At 41.9% G+C, this 22,976-nt stretch overlaps 1 protein-coding gene across 1 annotated transcript in view; it reads left to right on the top strand.

The window, feature by feature from the left end:
* The first annotated feature begins 1,170 nt into the window (after positions 1 to 1,170).
* The window catches only part of LOC111853675 (muscarinic acetylcholine receptor M3), a 77,312-nt gene continuing 55,506 nt past the window's right edge, over positions 1,171 to 22,976 (top strand). Inside the window, exons 1-2 of the mRNA XM_023830865.2 lie at positions 1,171 to 1,406; positions 21,892 to 21,994. The gene's annotated coding sequence lies outside the window, so the exon portion shown is untranslated. The remainder of the gene's footprint in view (positions 1,407 to 21,891; positions 21,995 to 22,976) is intronic.

The raw sequence follows: 22,976 nt of genomic DNA, 5'->3' as shown, positions 1-22,976 counted from the left end.
CAGAATTTTATTGCATGATCCAAATGTGGCGTTTTCTGCATTTGCTCAAGGACCTGAGACTGATTTTTGATGGTACCTCTTAAGGTATCATTCCCTTATGCAGCTCATCTGACGACTGTAAAAGAAGTGAAATTCCTTTACTTGTGAATTGCTCCCTATTTATTCTAAAGGACTTACACATTTATTTCAAACATTTCCCGGATGTTCCAAAGGCATCTGCTAATCTGCAAATATTTTTGTGCCATTTGGTTCACAGTATGAATATTCAGACGGTTTTGTGCAGCGCACAGACTAGCGGCAGAGTTCTAGCCAATGACAGCACACTTCACAAGCACTGACAATTACAATATGGCTCAGGGAGCTTTCGCCCATTTTGGTCTGATACACTTGTTTAGAGAGAGGAAATAATTATTATTTAATACACCTTTCTCACACCTCTGAGACCTGGGTTTGAGTCTCTGCCCCGGTTCAATGTCAGTGGAGACATTCAGGGCCCCCTGAATCTGTGACATTATATTATTTTACATATTCAAGCCCCCCCTGTAAAGTGCTGGGCCCCCTGAATCTGTCAGGGTATGCATGGCCCGCCGACGCCCCTGGTGTGGAGTTTGCGCATTCTCCCCATGTCACCATGGGGTTTCTTCCCACAGTCCAAGAACACACTACGGTGAAGTGGAGTTGCCAAATTGCCCGCAGGTGTAAATGGTTACCGTGCGACTGTAGCTTCTGCAATAGGCTCTGGACCCCTACAACCCTGCACTGGACAAGCAGGTATAGATGATGGATGGATGGATGGATGGATGGATGGATGGATGGACATTTACAAGATACAGGAGAGAATCACTTGAATATACTGTATGGAACATTTATTCAGTAAAGAAAAGCAAGAAAACTGCAAAAGAAGTATACTGCAAAAAGAAAAAAACATCACACGATCAACATGTCCGTGGCCATCCTCAGCACCACCGTGACAGAAAGGCTCTTTGCCATAACTCATTACTTACCGTGTTCCCTATTGCTACAGTGCAGGGATGCGAGAAACGCAGATAACCCCCTTGCATCCTTGCATCTGACGTGAGGAGAGGTGTGGCACTTGCCCTCAACGTCACCGTCACACTGGCCAATCATGCAAAGGCGCCCGCACAAGCGATTCCCAGGCGCGACTGAAAATTCCGCTGGTGCTTTAATTAATAATTGGAAGGGGGCAGAGCGCTGATCGCGGAGCCGCCGGTCCGGTACCGAAGGGAACGGCGCACTTTTCTAAGCGGCTCTCAGCGCCGAAGTTGTGCCGGTTGGTACGGATCTGAAGCACCTAATGGATTTAACTTAAATTAAATATCAAGTTGTCCCTCGTTAGTGCTTTTGCCGCTGGCTCCATGCATTAAGACATTTGCGACCTCTCGAAGGTAAGCACGATTTTTCTCTGTCAAATATGAGCAGGAAAGGCAGCGCAGCAGAGAACTTTTTCATAAGCGGGATGGTTTGGGACGCGACAATCTTTGCACCGCATTTGCGCCTAGAATGCAGTTCATTGTAAAATATATTAAAAATCCGAGTTTTGTTGAAGTTTTTTTTAGTAATAGGCTACTGTTCTGTTCTTGTAAGATATACGAAGAGGTCAATTAAGAATTGGTGTGAAATCTTGAACATTTTGATGTAACAAGTGCGCGCGTAGCTTTAAGCAAATTGAGTCGTAAAAAGACGCAGCTATCTATTAAAATCGACGATGTCGGGTGTGATGCAGCGGCTGTTCGTTACTGCCTGCTTACTTTTTCAAACGGAAGCTGCTTATGGCTTGTGCTGCACTCCGAGCATGTTTGCAAAGTGCGGAATTGCTGCCAATCCGTTTCCCAGAGCGTCTGCCCTACGTCTGCAGATCTGCCCAGTTTGCAAGGGCACCCCAGTAATAATGGGCGTCCGGGGGGGGGGGAGCACGCAGCATTTGGATTAACGACACAATGCATGACCGTAAAGGGTTTATTCCTTGAAAACAACCATGTTGGTCTTGATAATGATTAGAGACTATAACGCCGATTTGAATGGACGGTCGGAGTCAAAATTACGACTGATTTCTTCATTATTATTTTTAACTAAATGATACAATGACTATATAAATAATTTCTGAGCATTACCATTGAAGTGTATCGTGTAACGACTGTAACTGTGTTGTGATGTAAAAACTAGCGCAAATAGTTATTTTACTGCTTCTTTGTGTTTTGGGAATAGCATGTTATATTATTGAAAAAAGATACAACGTTCTGTATACAACTTTTTGTTTTCCCTGGGAAAACGTTAACCCGTTTCGAGACCTAGCCTACATATTTGAATATAAGAAATTCTGTCCAAAATCTTGCGCAATCAACCACTTGCAGGCAAAGTCGCTCTAATTGGTAGTGATATACCGTTTTCGGATAGCTTTTGAGAAAACCTCAGTTTTTATCTCTTGGTAGCAAATCCTTTTCTTTTTGTAAAAGTTTTTTTTTCCTATTTGCAGGCGCATCCAGAAATAGCATGTCCATCACCGTTTCATCCTTATTTTAAAATCATCTATTGCCTTATTTGTTTGCTTCTCTGCCATCTGGTATTTGTACAACAGCTGTCTGGTCTGTAACAGACAGCTTTTGGAGAATAGCAACAGCTCTTTTAAAACAGTGGGGTTTTTTTGCTGGTAAATGATAATTTTTTAAGTAAGGAATTAATGTGGAGGTCATCAATATGCTTTTTGGTTTTGTTTTTGTCTGTCTGTCTATGTCTGTCTGTCTATTTATTTATTTTTCGATTACCCCTGACAGCTCAGCGCCAGCTCCCCCTGTGTCTCTCAAGCTGCGTTTGGGTTCACGTTTGGGAGTTTTTGCGGCACGTTTTGCGGGTAGAGCTGCCGATTCCCGCAGAGCCCGTTTTCACGGTTCGAGCCCCAGATGTGCTCCCGCAGTCACAGCCCTCCCTCGCCCGAAAGCCGCCGTTAACCCCCGTTTGCCACAGTGTCACGGCAGAAAACCCCGATGCGCGCCGTGCGCATGCGGCTCCTTTTTACAGAGCGACGGCACCCGGGTGAGTTTGGAGAGCTGGCGGTAAAGCGCTCTGTACCTGCGCCCCTCACCGACACCATCAGCCGGCATGGGGTCGTCAGCCAATATAGTGAAAGCACAACCTTGAAGGAGCGATTTATTGGGAGACCACCGGCTCAAGCTGTCATCAAAATATAACGGCTTCGCCGTAGAGGCTGCATTTACGCACCTTGGTGGCACATAAACGATCGTTTTCGTGTATTAATTGTCTTAGGTCGGCATCAATGGGATAGAGGATAAACCTTACACATTGAAAAATTGCATGACCCCTTTGGAGTACCATCTGTGGCATTTTATACATGTGCTCATTCTGACTTTATTATATACAGGGGAGGATAAACGTTACCAGAAGGAGAGGGAGAGATGGTGGACGTGCTAATGTATGAAAATCATGTTGGTCTTGTAATTTACTGCCTCTCCATCTTTTGATTAATGCTTAATCATCCTAGGGATATGTCTGGATGTTGCCGTACCAGTAGCATTCAGACTGGTAGGTTTATACCTCCTTACAGTGCCAGGCTGCACACACAAACCAGGCTGACTGATGGGATACAATTACAGAGATTCAGTCCTCTGCCGGGACTTTTTGAAAGCCATATAGCTCAAATTCCCGTGACACTTAATTCTTTCTTCTGCAATCAAGATAGTTTTTATGATTGCATCATTAAACTGAGAAACACAACATATTAGAAATGCATTTGGCGTTGATAGTGTCTAGCATGTAGCGTTAGCGCAAAAAAAGTGCCTCAATTAGTTGACGCATTAATAAGGCATTAATAACGTGATCTATGTTAAACTACCGGTCTCGAAAAATAAACACACACACAGTCCTGCAGGGAGTTGCGACGCACCGAAGGAGGGAGCGTATCGTGTTCTGACAAGCTTGGTGCTCATCAATCAAGACTGTAGCCTTTCCAAGACACTAGCTTTTAATCAGCCACTCCCTTAATGCTCATTAATGCTAAGACACCGATGCCAAGGTTTGTATATAATATATGGAGTCTTTATTGTGGTGCGCTAATGAAAAATGTACTGGCCAAAAAATTATATCAATGGGAAATAACACTCAATAAAGAGGAAGTGATTCTGGTGCTGTGTTCGCATATTTCATGCCATGTTATCTTAATGTATATTTATAGTTTCTAAAATGACTTAAACAACCTGCATTTCTGGTGTAAAATGCGCAACCCTACAACTGAAAAACATTCGAGCAATGCGCAGATCTACCTGAGCCTGGTGTAACTATAGTGAATGATTCTCAGTGACAGGCTGGTGACTGGTGTTACCTCCTCATACTGACAGGTCACTGATCCCCTATTGTTAATCAGCAGAAGGTTATAGAGACTGGAGGATTAACCGCGGGAGGGGAGCGTTTCAGCTGTAGGACACTGTGGTTATAGTGCACACTGCAGTAATCCTACAGTAATAATTTTTAGTCTGAACATGCAAATATATTACGGCAGGATTTGTTTACTTGCAGACTTTCAGGGGATTGTGTCACAGTTCTCAAGTGAAGTTCAACTTCCCTGTTTGTAATACAGCATCCTTATACATCAGGGCTTGTGTGCGCTGATAGAATACCCTGTTAGGTAGCGACCATCTCGGGAGTATACCATTGCTGTTTTCTTAGGGTTTTGTCGTCTTAGGTTTGCATCAACGGGAGGGATTAACATATTTAGCGATGCTAGTGTTGGGAAAACAATAAGGGCAATCCGCCAATTAACAATGAAGAGTTTGTCTTAAGCGACGTCGCGTTACTTTCGCAGTGATGTCATGCCTCCAAGTTCGTATTTGTAAAATATCCAGAAAGGGCCGATGGGTCGTTTGCAGATAAGCGCCACGTATTTCCACTTCTCGCTTCCGCTGTTAAATAAATCAAGCATTTCTAAATCCGGAGGCATCGCGTAGCCGCTTTGTCGAGCTGAGCTGGTGCAAAAAAAAGTGCTATATGCTACAGAAAAAGAGAATGCGCTTTCCCCCCGATCGTAAAATATTAAAATTCATGTCATTTAAATGGGTTACAAAGTTTATCATTTTCTCTTAAACTTGAATCTTGTCCCTTGTAAAATGGAAGAAGCTGTTCTTGGCAAATTAATGCGGAGTGTTGCTCAGTTTGTCTGCAGGTAACAAATTGCTGCTCATACTGATGTATACTGCACTGAATCCACTGACCCTGTATACAGCTGTCCAATATGAAAGACATCTGTACAGGGAGATGTACAATAGTTTGGTAACACTTAAGACTCAAGTTACTTAATTAGTAACTAACTTACTATTCATGTACAAATCATGAACAAATATAGTAACACAGGGTTGCCAATTTTGGTCAGTTAGCTGGCATGAAATTTTCGATTGGAGACAAGTCTGCACTCTCATTTACATGTATGAAGCCATTTTATTACCTTGTGAAGAGTCTGTAGCGTTTGCAAACGACCCCAAAACTTTAAACGTAGCAAATTTTAGGTTTATAATGGAATGATGTAGATTCGCCGTCAGATTTCTTGCGTGAGAGTCTGGTAGCGTGAGTGTCACGCCAGATGCCTGAGAGCCGGCATCCCCTGGTGATGCGTGAAGGAGGTCACATGTACAGTTACGATTGATTACTGATGAAGGAACATGGGATCCAGGGCCTTCATCTTTCAAAATGGGGGTGGGGGATTCCCCACTTAAATGGGGGATACTACTTGTGAGCTTAACTACAGGTCTTACCTTGCCCTCTCCACCTTTACTTGCCTCAGCTTGCATTCGTTGCTTTCCTACACTTTAAAGGATTCTCTGTACTATACAAATTGCTGTAGTTTGCCGTCTCTCCTATTAATCGTCATCCCTGTGAGCTGCATCAGCGTCCTTAGTCTTTCTTTTGGTAGCTCCCTCTTCTCTCATCTCTACGCTCTATTCTTTCCCTGCACTCTGTTTCCTCCGCCTCATCCCCCTCCACTTGCCGACGGCGGCCCATGTTTGCATGCCTTACAGTTCATATCATTGAAATCTGGATGTATCCTAGCGAGAGATGCTGCCACAGCAGAGGGGGCTGTCACTACCTGATCTGTGCCACCTGCCTGATTTGTACTTCACAAGTCTGTGCATGCGCAGCATTTTCTAGCGTGCTTACACACGCATAACATTTCCTGGTCCGTTCTGTTCGTCCTGCCATTTTCTACATTGTTTGCATTTACTATAAACTAAACTGGTTACTTTTATTGTTTAGCAAAAACTGGTGTTAATGATTGTGCTGAAAAGGGGAAAATGCATTTACTTTGCTTGTAATTTTCAGGGTTCACTCCTCGTCTGTTTCCAGTTTATGGAAATACTAGGTTGTTATGGTGGGTCATAGCAAAGGGACAGGAAAAGAGGAACGAGCCACGGAGTGGCTCCAAAAAAAGGGGTTTATTAACAAAAACAATACAAAGGGTTAAACCACAAAATAATGGGACCACGAGGACCCAAGAACTAAATGGGAGAAATAAGAACTAACAAATATACCACAAAATTAACATGCTAGGGAACAGAAAAAAAGAGAGCAGGACTTGGGGAAAATCCAAAGCCGTAACAACAATATAGCTCAAACATCTACACACATATAAACACACACATCTGAAATATAATGACTAACTGAACAACTGGATGAGAGCTGACACTTTAAATACATACAGACAACAAGGCAAACAAGGGGTAGGTGTGAACCTTAACCAGGTCAACCAATCACTGCAGGTATGGGACAACAAGCACCAGGTGGAATAAGTTACAAGTAACAAGCACAAGAAACTAGGAAAAATTACCAAACACGAACATAATACTGCAAGGTACGGGCAAGGTAGAGTATAAACAGGGACACACTGAGCCACTCACTTGACCAATTGAGCTATGCTGTGATCTAGGGAATAAGGAAACACACTGGGGATTTAAGGCTATAAGACAGAAGAGGGACCAGGATGGCCAGCGACACCTGCTGGCCAAACGGGGACAAAACACATGGGACAGGATCAGATTGGCACCAACCCTGCCACTGGGCTATATTATCTAAATATCCTGTATCTGTATTAGTTTATATTTCCATCAGTTGAAGTTACTGCTATCCAGCAACATGGTATTTTGGTCACTTATAGCTTTGGTTCACTCTGAACTGAAATATGAAGTTTGGGGTATTTTATGTTTGCTCCAAATCAGTGGGATCAGAAAAAATGAACAAAATAAATAACTATTTTCTCTAGTTGTTTGTCCAACTGGCATAATCTGCTGATTGTGCTGCAGCATAATAGAGAAAGCCGTGAGGGACATATAGGGGGTCATCCCACCGCAACTGGGGTATCTAACAAGACCCATGAACGCACATGCAGAACCCTAGTGAGATCAATATGTTACACTTAGTTTCTGGTTAATTAATATATTAACTGAGTGTAGTCTAGTACATTTGTCTCCTCAAGTAAAGTGTTACCAAGAGAGTAATTTTTTAATTATTTAATATTTCAAAATGGTAAATGAACTCTAAAAGTAAGGGAAGTAAAAGTATATTAAATACTGTGCATTATTATTTTCACAACTGCATATCCAATGTGGTACAATTTGCCCTTGTTTCCTTGTCGTTGTAATTGTCTCCTTGCTTGAAGGGCCACCTTCCATTCAAAAGCAGAGAGGAATAATTTGAAGAACTGATTGGGGAAGTTTGCATATCTGCTTTGATATCTGCTTAGCCCAACCTACTTGATTGGTCTGAAGCTGTTTAAATCTGGGAAATAATGCTAAGCAATCAAATACCGTGATATTCGGCTGTCACAAGGACAACCTCTTGCGATGAATGGCAAGAATGTGATTTCAGACTGAGCCTGCGTTGCTGTGATTGGTTTTTATATTACAATTTACTTTCACAGAGTAGTTTTGACAAGGGATGAAGCTGAAACTTCTGGAAAAGGTCATCACTTGAAGTTGGTGTGTATGCAATGGATTAAGGCACCATGGAGACATTATCCATTCAGTGACACCTTACTGAAGGATCATGTAAGGGTAGAAGAAAGAAGTTTGAGGTGGACCAGGTTGAGACCAGGAATCCTAAAGAAAATAAAGACATCCTCCCCTTGTCCGTTGGGGATGATATCCACACTAGGTTTGCAAAATTCTGGGAATTTTCCCGTTAATTCCTATATATTCCCGTTAATTTCCATGAAAAGTTTCCAACTTGCAATATTTCCAGACTCCCTGGCTTAACTTCCCATGGAATGGAAAGTTTCTGGAAAGTTATTGAAAATGTTCCGTCCCCATGCAACACTCCGCACCCTATATTCTGATGGATGCCAGCCCCATCATACCATACATCCCTGCTTAAAATAACATAACCCCTTGTTTAATCAGAGATGGTATGTTCATTAATTCTTTATCCTAGTGTCCCTATTTATTGTCATTTATGCTGGTTGCTGACCAGTACGTTGTTAACGGCAACCATGTAGGTTAAATCTATGGGAATCAATGTCTGGATATATAGTGACACTGTTATTTGTTCAGGTAAGAAGAAATGCCAAGTGCATTAAATCAGGCCCTCTGTGAAGCGTGAAATATTTACCCTTTGATTAACTAGTGGTTTCATAGCTTTGAGAAGGTGTAAGTAATGAATGTACCCAGTTGAGAAGTGCCTGGTTTTTCCTACTTTTTCTTGACGTGCTTCTTTGCGGAATTAAGACTCGATTCACTGTAACGTGTTAGGCCATCTCTATTCTTTTCTGTGTTTTTTTTTTTTTTGTTATTGAAAATTAATCAATTAGTTCTAGCAGTTACCCTTCCCCAAAGGCACAGGGATGTGTCGGCCATTAGGTGTAACACAGATGCTGACTCTGGTGTCACCTGACAACCGCTCCTGATCGCTGGCCAGCCCTTTTGGCGTTTGGTGTGGAGTAAGCTCTGCCCCAGCTCCTGGGGGGTCGATGGAACGGTGCATGTCCCTCAGCCTTGTTTACCGACAGCTGTCCCATTGTGCTTATGTAGAACTTTGCAAACCACCCCTATCTACTGCTTTCATCTGCAGGCCTCCCCAAGTTTGGCTCCTCTGTCTCCTTTGTGGTGGGGGGGGGGGGGGCAAGTGGTATTAATCATTCTGCCCAATACATACACAAACAGCTTGTAGTCCACACATTCTCTGCTTTGAGAGCCACGAATAAAAGAAACGTTTTTAATTTGAAGAGGAATATCTATCCACCATCCATAATTAAAGATATGGATTTGTCTTGTAATGTTAACGCACATCCTGATGGATTTAAAGCTGAAAACTTCCCTATATTGTTGTGGGGATTTCAGTTTATTTGAAACGTAGGATCATAGGATTTTGTTTTTTTCCAAGGACCATTTCTGAAACCAGTATACATGAATCTTACAGGCTGTTGAGTCATTCTGTTCTTCAAGCAGGGTGCTGGACTCACCAGAAGCCTGATAGCAGGTTAAGTGGACTGTTTGTTAGCCGTAGCAGTTAGTATCTCGGTCAGTCACTCCCTCAGTGAGGTCACATGTGCATTCAGATGAGCTGAGTCATAATCCTAGCAGGTGAGATTTCAGCGGTGGGGGGTTCCTGGGATTTCGCATGACATTGCACTGAATAGGCATGATGTGTTTGCTTTTTTTATGCAAAAGTAAATTTAAATTTAGATTTATGAATGTCCTTATGAAGAAATGAAACTTTGTATGCTATATTGCCAAAAGTATGTGGATACCCCTTTAATTCTCCTTATAATTAGCTGAATTGGCTAATTAAGGCACAACTACTGCTGACACGGGTGTATAATTAGCCACGTAGCAAAAACCACTGGCAGCGGAATGTGTGGTGGTACAGAAGAGGTTAGTGACTTTCTGCTTGGCTCCATTATTGGATGCCGACAAGTCAGTCTGACAAATTTCTGCCCTGCTAGTGCTGCCCCGGTCAACCGCAAGTGACGTTCAAACATCTGGGAGCGAGTTCAGCTGCAGAGTGTTTGGCAAGACAGCTCGCAGAAAGGGACCTGATCACCCAACATCAATACCCAACCTGAATGGCAGCAAATGCCTGTGGCAATGTTCCAGTACCTAATGGAAAGACTTCCCAGGAGAGTAGAGGCCATTACAGTAACAACAGGCAGACCAGCTCAACTTTAATACCCTTGGTTTCAGATTGAGATACTGAAGAAGTTGGTGTCCACCTACTTTTGACCATAAAGTGTAAATCTACTCTATATCTCTCCTCCCATTTGACCTTTTTTTTTTTGTGGAACAAGTATGATGGAATGCATAATGCCATATAAGAATTCTGCAGAATGTTTGCTTTATAAATCACCAATACCGCAAATTCTTCTTGGTCTGTTGTTCAAAGGCAGAAATGGTCTATTACTCATTTTCTGTAGGTTGCTGCTATTGATTTTCTGATATTAACAGCGCAGTCACTGAAGTGAGCGCGACCCGACGTGAGCTGAGATCCACACTTTCTATGAGTTAGTCTTGATGAGTATGTAGCGTTTGTGTGGGGGTGGAGGAAGGGGTGGGGGTTTCCTCTAATGACGAATATCGAAATCACCACATCATTTACTCCCTTATATGTCTTATGTTTTCTGTTGCCATAATGTAACTGTATTCATGTTTCAATTTTGAGAAAATTTAACATGTTGGTCACACTTGACTGGGGAAAACCTGCAATCACCCTACAGTATTTTGTTCTCTGAAAGATAACATTATCGTACTTGGACTTCAGCTTTTTGTTTGCCCTCTGAAGTTTCACACCATCCTCCATGCAGATCGTAATACCTTATCCTGGGTTCTCTGCTAAGGGTATGGAGTTTGTTTCCCTTTGTGGAACAGTCTAGCTAGTCTAGAACCCTAATTGACTTATCCATGCTGTATGAGAATGCTGTATAGGTTCTGTTTGCTTCTGAGACCTGATCTGGATAAAAAAGAAGAAAAAAGATCAATGTGAACAGCACAGGCAACACAACAGCCACCTGCATCTACTGCTTGTGAAGTCAAACGTATTTTCCAAAGATTTCTCACACATCGTATTGTGGGCAGTTATGTTTCATTTCAATCTAAAATGAATTGAATGGTCCAGCTTTGCCCAAGATGCATCTTTGAAGTTCAAGAGACTCAAGAATTCTTTATTGGCAACACATTCATGTATGAGTACACATTGCATTGAAATACTATTTCGCTTGGGCCCCCCTCTATGGTGCTACATGTAAATACAAAAACAAAAGATTAATGTATAACATTAAGGTGTTCAATTACAGGGGTATGTTTTAACTCTGATGTGGAGTTTCTGCATACACTTCCAGCTGAAGAACACAGCACACTCACCTCAGTCACCCTAAGCTCACATCCATCCATTGTCAATTTTAATTGTGGCTTTAAGGTCTGTAATAATCTTAATTTACTGAGCTGTCAGTCATGAATTGACAAAATTCACTTCATTTTTGAGCATTATTGAGTTAAGATATCCCCTATCTGGGATAAGTGGGTGGAAGATGGATGGATTGACATGTACAAATGTGAAAATGTCTTTAATGCCCTGATGTCTTGCGCATGTTGTGAAATATGACATTTTAATTTAAACATTCATCCTTATTTACACTTTTTTTTTAATGCGTGTTTGACAGATTGGGGAGGCATTGTGGCGCACTGTTGCCTCACACCTCTGGGACCGGGGTTCGAGTCTCCGCCCACCGGGTCAAAGTGGGTGGAGTTCATATGTTTTCATGAGGTTTCCTCTCACAGTCCAAAAACATGCTAAGGTGAATTGGACCAACAGTGCCCATAGAATGGCGTGTGTGCCCTGTGGTGGGTTGGCATCCTTTTCTGGATTATTCCCTGCCTTGTGCCTGTAACTTCTGGGATAGGATATACAACCCTGCATTGGACAAGCAGGTATAGAAAATGTATGGATGTTTGGCAGATCCCAGAACATCTCAAAAGGTGAAGATGATCAAGTGTGGCTAATGAATGTGTAACTTTGTCCAATTGGCGTGTAAAACGTGCTCCATAATGGAAGGCTACTGAAACTTCAGGTCTTATGGCTGAAGACCGTGACACTATTTGAGGGTTCGGAGCTGTACAGGTGGTCCTTGGCAGAATAATGCATCAGAAAATCTCTGGCTGGGCTTTGGGTCCCCAGTCCTGGGCTGCCTCACAGTACTGGAACCAACAACCATAGGGAGCCCTGGAGAGGCAGCGGGTGGGGAAGGCGCTCTTAGAAGTGATGTGGAATCACCTTTGATAACCTTTATCAGCATGTAGTATCCCTGCGGGGCACAGCAGGTAACAGAGGGCTGTGTGTGTTTGTTTCTCTGCTGGCTGCCTGTCTGTAGGTGAGCTTCTCTCTGGTCTTTCTGACCGAGTTTCTCGTTAATGCTCTGTCCTTCAGGCTTCTGCATGGGACAGGATGGGCTGTCCTCATCCTGCTTGTTCTGTGGTCATTCTGTCTGTCCATCTTTCTATCTATCTATCACCCCTCCCCCCCACCTTGGACTAAACTCATGCTGTGCAGACAGTTTATATTATTTATACCACATGTAGTCCAATCTTTACAAGTTTACTCAAGGTAGACGGGTTATTCGGGTTTTCTAGTTGCTACAGTAAGTCAAGGTTTTTCCACTCATAATACAGCAATGAGAAGAGCTCCATCTAGCCTTTCTCACAGAGCCGCTACGTTTACCCCGCATGGGAAATCCGCGTAACGCGTCAAGATTTGTCTGGCTCTCAGGCATCGGCCTTCGATAGACAATAAGCAGTGTGGACGCTAAACCACACAGCCCAGCAGGAACCCGAGTTTCCCCTTCCAGAAAAAATTCAAAACACCCTTTTTTTTTTTTTTTTGCATCCCGCTGCTGTCAGACTGGAGAACAAGGCGGTAGCGTTTTTTTCAGTCGCCCAGCTGCGTCTGTGCGCCGATCGACGTTACGAGCGTCCTGCTGTGTGTGGCTCAAAGGGCTTGCGTCGCTGATTCTCTTTGATCGTCTTATAAATCCAGACTTCAGTCTTCTTCATTTAGAGCCTGGAGCTCTCACACTTATCCAGGTCTCCCCCAGGGGTTTGGACTGAGAGATCTGCTGAGGAACATCTCTTACAGTCTAATGATCCATCACACATTTGGCATGACCAGCTCCCTGCTTTTTTCAGTCTGGCGGTACTGAGCCAACCCTTGAACCAAAGTCACCAAACAAAGTGTATGTTACAAAAAAAAATCCTCGTTTGATGAGCAGTTTTGAATCAATTTTAATTTATTGCCAGAAGGATCTGCAATGACTCTTCTCAGACACCTGTGCGTTTCATTAAAGCTGGATCGTCCAGAAGTGCATCGTTTTCATACAATTTAATCCCTAAGCGTGATATCACTGGTTTCAGTTCTTTCCTTAGTTAGTAATATTATTCAATAATGTAACAGTCCATGTATCCTACATTAAATAATTAAAACACTTTAGAATGTTCGGCTACTTACAAAGCTAGTGATTTTAAGCATTAATAAATAGTACATTAAAACAATATCACCCTCAATGCCTGAAATGGGCTAGCCCCAGCTCATATTGTATATCAATATTGTATATCAATTGCAGCATTCAAGTCTCTGTCAGAACATTGAGGTCCACGTCAGTTTCTCCTGTCGCTCCCATGAATCGCAGCTCAAATCAGATTCAGTAGTGTTCAGTTTTGAAATATATATTGTTTTGCAGATACTGTCATAGCAGTACACACACCCGTCACCTAATGTGTGATTTAACCATTTTAAATACCTTTCACCTGAAAGTTGTGGGGGGGGGAACAAGTTTTGCAGGTTCGTTTCCCACTGGTCAGACTTGGAACCCAGAGACTCGGGATGTCCAGTGAGTGTCGCCCTGTAATTGTGGCCAGATCCAGTGCAGCTCAGTCCAACACTGACACTGCAGAAATTACTTTAACCTCCAGGCCGTGCTGTGTACAGCCTCGCTGTCTGAACGTCCTTAGGGGGAAAAGCAAAGACAAACTGTCACTAATGTGCGTCTGCTGAGATCCCGTTCAGCGTGGTCACATGGCGCAGGCCGAGGGCACCTCGCAGGGACAGTGGCACTAGCAAGTCTAATTGGGAGTGTCAGTGCCTCAATGTCACCCCTTTGTCTTGTGACGAATCCGTCTCGAAAGCATATACTGTAAGCAGGCCGTTTAAAGCGGGCTGAATCCATTGTAGGGGTGTCAGATTCAGGACTTCGAACCGGCAACCACCAGGAAGACCTATAAAGTGGCACGTTTAGATTATGATTCAGCCCTGATCCAGAAAACCTAGAGCGTGGTGGTATTATAGTCAGATTGGATCAGCTGAAATCAGCATAAATGGCTAAATAATTGCAGTCTGTTCCTGTAACGGGCACCTAAGTGACAGAACCTCCAGGGTAATATCTAAGTATACCAACCTGTCATAATGCTGCAGGTGTAAATATGCACATGTAGGGCATTTGGTGCTTTTGCACATGTCCAGAAAACAGAGGAGCCTCTGGCTGGGTCCTGCTTTCCTGCCAGACCATGTGACGAGACCTTTCCATCAACGTGACTTGCTCTTGTGCGTCAGCATTGAATTGACCAGCCGGGCGAAAAATATCTGCGGGGGGGGGTTTTGAATGCTGTGCCGGGCTGCCACGGCCTCGTATCCCGATCCGGGGTCAGGTCGACCCCTCCCCGTGTCAGGTCAAAGGTTAGAAAGGTTGGTGCAGATCCGAGCCTTGCCGACTTGCTGGGAAGTAATAATTACTCTGGGAAACATTCGCAAATAAACATACTACCTGTACACTTTGGAGTGAGTTTGTAGGACCCAAAATCTGCCGGCGACGGTTTTCAATCACTTTTTAAATCTAATTTATAGTGTCTGCAAAGTTTCTATCTGAAGCTAGGGTTAAATCTAATGTCCAACTTTAATTTCACCAGTTGTCTGGTGATTTATGAGACGACTAAACTATTTTAACCCCATTACACCCCCGTTAGACCCCCCCCCCCCCCCCCCACACACACACACACACACACACATGGGGATATCATCTCCGTTTATTTAACCAGTTCCACTGAGAAAACTGTTTATTAATCTGGAAATTTGCATTCATTAATGTAGAAATTATTTTTACCATGCCACAGATTCCCCCATGTATGCAAATATGAATGATTTAACATTTTAGCAATTCAACTTTGCAAGACATTGGCTGTCCCCAGTTACTGCTGGGTGGATGGCGGATGTGGAAATAACTGTTCAGTTATATATTGTAAGGAGGTGGTAATTTCTGATTAGCAAAAAAAACTCGCCACTTGATGGGGAAAAATACAGACCACTATAAATTCCTTCTTATTCCTTACCGCATTTTGAAATGCCATGCTTTTAGTTTTAGAATGGTGATATACTCTGGGTTTTTGTGCACCATAAATGGAACGTTGGTCCTCGAAATGCTAAATTGGTCTGTGGGACTCTGGTGAATACAACTCTTTGAGAGAGTCTGATCTGAGAGGAGCTTAGACTGTCTCAATATCAAGTTTTCCACATCGAGCCATTGAGTAATGTCTGTCTGTGTATATTAATGCTTGACACCATTTACACATTTATTACAGCGATAATATTTAAAAGGCTGCCGCACAACTTGACCTACTTGGGCTACTCCAGAGTTGAGAACGCAAATATCTCTATTAGAAGAAAGCCGTCTCAAGTAAGTTGCAGTTTAAAGTTCTGGTTAATTCTGGTTCAGATATTAAGATGGTTCTTCCCCGTCCTACAGAAGTAAGGCATGTTTTAGTAATGGGAGTACAGATGAATTTAAGGAAAATGAGACCGAGAAAAAAATGAAAAAGTACCAGGCTCTAGGGCCAAGAGAAAACAGATCTTAGTCTTGTTTAGTGATTAGTAATAAAGAACAAAATAATGAATGAATAGATTTGCACTTTTATTTACTGATAGCTATCATGTATGCAATGATTGCAGTCCGACGGTCTAAAAAGCCATCTGATTTGTAATTGCTGGCTCTGAGCTGATTGGTAGTTATGCAAAACCTCTGTTTTTAGTGGTCTAGTCCAAATCTGTCCATCATCCAGCTGGTTATTCCGTACAGGGCCACTGGGGAGTCTGGAGCCGATCCCAAGCAGCACAGGGCGCGAGGCAGGGGTACACCCTGGAGGGGACGTCAGTCCACATGATTAGCATAATTGGAATTGCTAATTTAACACTGAGGGTTTACATAGTCCCGCAGTACATTCTCGGTGTTGGACACTGTAGCGGTAGCTTTTGAGAAACGGCAGGGTATCGAAGTCACATGATCATCGCTATTCTACCTGGGCTTCTAGTTCTATTGATTACAAAAGACTTCTTGTCTAAATTTTCTTGTGCCCGCAGCCAGCCTTTTATACATTTGTTAGCTTTTAAGTAAACTCGATTTGATTTCTCTCTAGCTAGTCTCCAACCATACTGAGCCAGCCCACGACAGATTAATATATTTTTAAACACGTTCATTTTATTTGTAGCTTGGTATCAAAATTTCATACTCTTTTCAGAATCACTTTGTTGTGTAACTTGTTAGTATTCTTGCATGAACCGCTACCGTTTGCACTTCACCGTGCAAACTCAAACACTCTGAGGCTTCTGTGTGTCCTGGTAAAATTAATTTTGAAAAACACTTGCTGAGGTAAAATCACAGTCATGATTTTAGTCATCGGTTGTTGAAGGGGAGAAATGTGAATGCTTAAATATTTCAGGCTCGATTTTTTTTTATTTTTTATTTTCTCCCCGCTTCGGTGAACTCAAACCAGCCCCCGGAGTTATTCGTTTGCAAATCTCACTGCACAGTGTGAATGAGCTGCTCGGTGCTTAAAATGATTTGCTGAGGTTTTTAAAGCTTCTTCATAACCCTTGAATTGCATGTCCATTGCACGTTTCCTAGTGCATCTCTCTTTCAACATGGTTTCTACACTGAAAGCACTCTGTTCTTGAGTAAACGCTTGGAGCGAAATAAAATTTGTCGGACACTAAGTGTGTGCAGTTTTGACCACTGCAATATACAGTGTTAAGCCTTAAATATTTAGTCATTTTCCATTTATACTTGCACAGAAAGAGCTTTCTTAATAATACATGATTAGTGCTATTAACATCATCTATATATCACAATATATATGTTCTATTAATATCCTATATGTCCCATAATAAAATAGGCCTATAGTAATGTTCTCATATGAATTAACCAGTTATGAGGTTCAGAATAGTAATGATGTCACTATGACGATATTAAGGAGCAGGTGTTTCAATTTAACATCAGATCCTTGGCCACAGGAAACCGAAGAGAGCCTTTGATACTATCCTGATATTGGAAATATCTCGCACCTCACCAGGATGGCAAGAAATGGAAAATGTCAAGTATCTTGAACATGCCAATTGTGTCCTAAAATATATCTTGCATTTTGAAATAATGCTCAGCCGCCTCCTCTATAACCAAGTAAAGTTCTTGCGTTCTTTAAGATTAACTTCTGCCGTGAGTTAAATGAAACGTATGGAATTCAGAGTGGAGCTAATCTGGTTTTAGCGAGTATCGGGGTTAAGGATTTAGCCTTGCTTCCTGTTAACTGTACAGTAGCTCCTAGACAGGGCTACTGCAGTAGAGCCATGGAATAATTAAGGTACTTAACCAGGACAAATCTGGTACAAGCTCCAGCTGTGTTAGTAGGTTAAACTCTAGGTTGCTGTATGTAAAAAGTATTAAGTGTTAAAAGGCTTAACCGTGTTGAATCATTTTTTTTTTATAACAGGAACGCAGGTCTCCGAGACCCTGTATGTTTGTGGATGTTGGCATGGTCACGATTTATAGCAACAAATCCATTAGAGAAATGGACGAGATGGCAAAAGCATTTATTGGAAGCATGCATTTAGTCCTATAAATTCGGTTTTGCATTTGCTTTTTAATGGGATTGTGAATCATTTGAAATATGCTATTTAAAAAACAGTTGCTGACAGTGTGAGGCGAACTGGAGTTGGAGGGAAAATATACAGAAATTATTTCCATATTTATATGAATTGCATATTAATGGCATAAAATGAAGCGGAGCATCGATTTATCACTCTGCTACCGTTCGCATTTCAGGAATTATCGATGCGTTGTTAAGAAAGAGGAAAGTAAGCAGAATGAATTCAGTCAGCTGTCAAAAATGTTATGATCGCAAGACTGAACAAAATGTGTTGAGGAGGTACAGGTATTTTCACAGTATAGTACTGTTTAAAAAAAAAAAAAAAAAAAACCTCTAAATGTAAAGCAGTATTGATCAGAAAAAAAAATCTTTGAGCTAGACTGATTTATGAGACCTGTAGAATGTAAACCAAGTTCATACGTTCCTTACAGGATTCGTAGACCATAAAAAAATAAATCTTGATGGATAGATGGACTCAAACAGACAGACTTTATTAAAGCTCAAGGGGAAATTTTCAAAAGAACATTTTTATTGATCTTCAGTTTCTGCTTTTATAGAATGAATTTAAATGTCTCTGATGTTCAAATGCCAATCAAACAAAAAATTTGTATATGCTGGGAATCTCGCATGTTGTCTAACCATTTTAAACACATCGAACTTGTGCTAATGTCTAAACAATATTCTACATGCTATTACTACAGTAGTAACCTTACTTGGAAGTTAGCTTACAAATCTAGAAACCTCTAACCGGGACTCAATAGAAAGGTGAACATTCTTTCATTTTGAAATTCCATTCTGTGTCTGCTTATATTATTGGTGGTCACCTTATTTAGCATGAAATGTACAAACGGGGGTGTCCTCGTATTGTTTTGGGCCACGGCAGTTGGATGGCCAGTGACTGTCCCTGAAGCCAAAATGAAAAGTACCACAAAGATGTTTGGAGGCAGATGGTACGTCTTGATAATGCAGGCTGGAGAAATTCCTTCTAGGAATAACTGAACACACAACCCTGACTGCAATCTGTTTACAGTGACCACACATATACATCCCCCCATATTGGGTAAAGATTGTTGTGAAATATTTCCATGCTTAATAATCTGAGGTTTTTTTTTTTTTTTTTGTCATATCACGTCAACAGTGGTTGTCCATTACCGAGTAATTTTTAATTGCAAGGGAATCCACAAGCAGGAATATCTCGCAAGAATATGATATTTTTACCCAAAGAGTACCAAAGTGATCTGGTGCCTATCCCAGTAAATCTAAGACTAGATAAATGGGAAAAGTTCCCCCCCCCCACATAAGAGAATTCCTTCTTCAGGTTGAAAGATGAGAACAAGATCAGGTTTTTTCCTTTGTTATGCTGTAATCTATCAAATAGTCAATAAATATTCAATTATTATCTGTCACCCCCCACTAAATATATTAATATATTTAACTGTAGAGTTAAGATTTACTCTTTGTAATAACCTTGTAAGGTTTTTGTTTAGCCATTATGATGTTCGCTACTGACACTGTTAATAACAATTTACCGCGTGTTTATTTTGAGAAAATCAATAGCAAGAACGCATTGTTTCTGTTTACTACATCAGCACAGCGTTTTCAGTTTATGTAATGTCTCACATTTAACTGTATTTAGCCATAAAGCCATAAAGCCAATGACCATGGGGGCTGGGGTAATGTTCTTTTCACTGTGGTCGCCATTCAGATGTCAAGTGACACAACGCATTTCATTTAATGTGCATTTGTGCGCCGTGCTGTGTAGTAGAATACATTTCAGGAGAGGCCTGGATGAGAGGAACATAATGAACAGGAAAAGTGCTCTTTAAAAGGATATTTACAGATTCATAATGCCGTATAGATAGAGAAGCCTACGGAAGCTGAGCGCCCGGATGTTGTCGTGCCCCGCAGACCAGTGCTTTCTCTGGGATTTTTCTCTGGGATTTTCTTAGTGTTGCAGCGTTAAATATTCGGCTGCTGCCACCGCATGCCGGGGTCACAGCAGGCCGCGAAGGGGGTCATTACGGCGACACGCTCCTCTGATCTCGGAAACCGCCACCTGGGGGCCTCGCTTATCGTTTCAGTTTGGAGACCTCCTGGGGATATCAGGTAGTCTACGCTTGCTTTCTTTTATTTCCCCTCAGGGATTAATAAATTGGTCTAAATGTGAGATTGAATGGGGTAGCGGGTGGGGTGCGGAATTTGCAAGTGCTCGAAGGAGGGAAAACTCACAGGAATAAACTTCAGCAACATTCTGAAAGGAATGACCTTACTAAAGCAACATTGTATACATTGTCTATGAATTTATGGAATGTTTGTATATGAAATAATTGTTTCCCCCTGGAAATGAGCTGCAGTCTAAACTTTCTTCTGCATTTTACTAGTTTATCAGATGCTCTCAGGGGCAGCCAGTCCCTGGAGCAATTGGGGAGTTAGGGGTCTCACTCAAGGGCCCCATGGTGATTGTGGCTTACTGTGGGATTTGAACCAACAACCTTTCGATTACAGGGACCGTGTTCTAGCCCAGTGAGCCACATACCGTCCCGTTTTCTGACTTTGCGTGTAAGATAACGGCTTCCTGCCCACATGAATGAAGATGGGATTCGATTTAAGCATTCTGTCATCGAGGAGTTGCTAAGGAAGTGATGAGATCAGTTCTCCAATGTAGCAACAGATGGGTTTGGTGATTAAAAAAATAAAATTTTAAGGTTAACGGTTGCATTCTTTTCAGGGGGTCACTGCAAGAAACGGGAAGAGTGGGCTGTTTGGGGCTTTTTCACCATTAGGGATTAAATTTGTCCATCTGCCTTTCTGTTTTTATTTAATTTCATGTCCTTGTTTATGTCTGGTGGGGTAAGCTTATACCTGTGCTCAGCACCACGCAGCCAATCATGCTGACCTGCAGCCCTGTTATTTCCAGCCGCGGCATTTATTCTCATCGCCCCTTGTCCCCCACGGCCCCCCCGGCACGCCACGCTTCTGATTGCGAAATCACGGCAGGTCCCATCACAGCATGAACCGGCTCTGCCTCGATCTCGTCGGATTCGCTTGTTGGTGTAGCGAGGGGCGAGCTGATTAATTACAAACACAGATTTGCGCTGTCGTAAATATGTTCCAGATGGCGAGCGTGGCACAGGAAGGACGGCTTGGCGAAATAAAAATGTACTTTTAGAAAAAAGCTGTGATTTTATCGGCTAGTATTCGAACGGCTGCGTGAATGTGCACTTAACACGTTTGTTCACTTTGATCTTATGTATGTATGACGTAAAGACACCTTCCCACACCATCATCCCACGGTGTCTCTCATGCAGCAACAACATAATGAGAAGCCAATCAATTAGTAATGAAATCATTTAGACACAAATGCCATCAAACATCAAAACACCGCCAGAGTAAAATATACTAATTTCTTAGTAAGTATAATAGCTTTCAATGCGTTTATGCCCTTTAGCATCTGACAGTTCATGGACTAAATGTGACGTTCAATTAATTAAACAATATCAAGCAAAGTGCAACCTGTTTTTGACATTTTTTTATGGACTAAATGAAAAGAAATGCAGCCATATTTTGAGTCACCTGTCGCTCACGTGACCACTCTAAAAGCCCTGAATCTCACTGCTGTTTGTGACGTGTGACACATGTGGCATTGTGACACATGGATAAATCCTGCAAGATCTTGAATTACTGTTACTGTGACGCCCATAAATAGCACTGAAAAATGGAGGGGATTCCTCCAGGTAGCTACTGGAGCCATGAACAGCGCTTCATTAAGGTGGAGGCCAGCTCTCGGCGCTTGGCGTGCTACGTTACGTTTGTTTTGCCGCTATAAGTGATTTGGGTTTTAAAACAACCAAGGATGCGGGTTAGCATATTAGAATTCAACTTCTGGCGATGCACAAATATTAAGTGTGAGTGTTGCCTCTTGCTTCTCCAGTCCTCTGACACAATGACAACTCCAGAAGAGCGTGCCTTGGCTGGATGCTGGAACACAGAACATCACTCCACTGAGAGGTGACCCCCAGATCTTCTCGAACCTGGTATGTTCCCCAAAGTCGCTTGCATCGGCACTATAACTGAATCATTGAGTTATTTTACAGGCAGTCCCCGGGCTAAGAACGTCCAACTTATGGACAACTCGTACTTAACACTGCAACTCGGATTACCATGAAGTCTATTATATAAAACGTTCAGGTTAAATGCAAAGGTTTGTAATAACAAAGGCACACACTAATTTGTGACGGTCATGAAAACACTGCACGACTTCAGCAGTTCGACAGCTGGACCTAGAGTACAGTATGCAGTTACTTTTATTATTTCTGTATTATTATTATTATTATTATTATTATTATAATTATTATTATTAATAATAATAATATTATATACCACAAACTCGACTTGAATACCGACTTAGGGAATGGATCTCGCTCATAACCTGGGGACTGCCTGTATGTTACATTAAATATTATAGATAAATGGGAACAGGAAAGTTTACATTTTGCAATTACATTACACGCAAATAGCGTATGTTTAGGTATATGAACACTGGAGTGACCGGGACAGTTTGTTGGATTAGTAGATTAGGACACAGAAGTTAGTCTCAACGTATTTCAACATTGTTTCCGTTGTTTCATATAAATTTTTACTTATCATTATTTATAATAGCATTAATACCAGAGTTGATTGGCAGTTCATTTATAACAATACTGCTTTGCTGGCTCTTGGTTTGAATTTAAATTGTTCCTTTCACATCCCTACGGCATAAACAAACAGCAAGTCTTCAGTTTTTGGTACAAGTATAGTGGTCAAGGTCGTCCAGCTACCCTCTGGTCAAAGACTTATCTGCATAATGAATATTAGTGATGCTCGCTGATATTCCCAGAGGTTATTAACACCTAGTGATAATAATGACTGCTGATTCCCACTGTGCTCCAGCAATGCTGTTAAATGGATCCACAGTCCCTTTGGTTACATAACCATAGTCACACTATGGCCTGTACTGCAACTTCTCTCTGTACCAGA

Source organism: Paramormyrops kingsleyae, chromosome 20, assembly GCF_048594095.1.
Source record: "Paramormyrops kingsleyae isolate MSU_618 chromosome 20, PKINGS_0.4, whole genome shotgun sequence".
Taxonomy (NCBI): Eukaryota; Metazoa; Chordata; class Actinopteri; order Osteoglossiformes; family Mormyridae; genus Paramormyrops; species Paramormyrops kingsleyae.
This window is presented reverse-complemented; position numbering and strand designations above follow the sequence as displayed.